Here is a 685-nt window from a genome sequence, read left to right on the forward strand (position 1 = left end):
GACAGAGCGATTGTGCAGCACAAAGACGTTAATTAGGGTAAAATCTCACTTTTAACAACACAAAGAGTTACTTACATGAAGTATTATCCGGCTCCGTAGAAAACCCCGTTCGAATAAACTTCTGGAACAGACGAGATGAAGGATTTGCCCGGGCTTGTTCTTCTGTTGCTGCAGGTAGTGGGCGGGTCGTGTCTTTTTACGTCTGATACGTCCATAAGGATACGTCTGATATAAACTTTTAAAATGAGTTTTGTAAAATCAATTTATGGTGAAGTCCAATTAAATTAATTTTATTATAGAAAATATTAAGTTACGAAAATATTCACACTTTTTTACTTTTTGAAAACTCAAAAAACAAAGAAAGAAAAATAAGTTAATTTATTGGAATAAATATAGTTTTTAAAATTAAGTTATAAGGACAATAGCACTGAACGAATTTTTACAGTGTAGGCGCATATATCCCCAGCATGAAACACCTTAACATGCAGACACCTCCCTGAACGCTGAGATGTGTGTTTAACACAGCAAATATAAAGTCAGAGATTTCCTGGAGTCATTATGTTGGTGGCCTTGTGCAAACACATCAACTAAGGTGAGAACCACCTACTGTACACTGCTGTTGTATATCTAAAAATATAAAAGTTTTACAAACTCTGATAAACGTTTATCACTTATCCCATGTCCC

At 34.9% G+C, this 685-nt stretch overlaps 1 protein-coding gene across 1 annotated transcript in view; it reads left to right on the forward strand.

Annotated features, from left to right (window-relative positions):
• The first annotated feature begins 121 nt into the window (after positions 1-121).
• LOC123956971 (odorant receptor 131-2-like) overlaps positions 122-685 on the forward strand; it is a 5,092-nt gene continuing 4,528 nt past the window's right edge. The window contains exon 1 of the mRNA XM_046029548.1: positions 122-174. The gene's annotated coding sequence lies outside the window, so the exon portion shown is untranslated. The remainder of the gene's footprint in view (positions 175-685) is intronic.

This window comes from Micropterus dolomieu, linkage group LG18 (assembly GCF_021292245.1).
Source record: "Micropterus dolomieu isolate WLL.071019.BEF.003 ecotype Adirondacks linkage group LG18, ASM2129224v1, whole genome shotgun sequence".
Lineage (NCBI taxonomy): Eukaryota > Metazoa > Chordata > Actinopteri > Centrarchiformes > Centrarchidae > Micropterus > Micropterus dolomieu.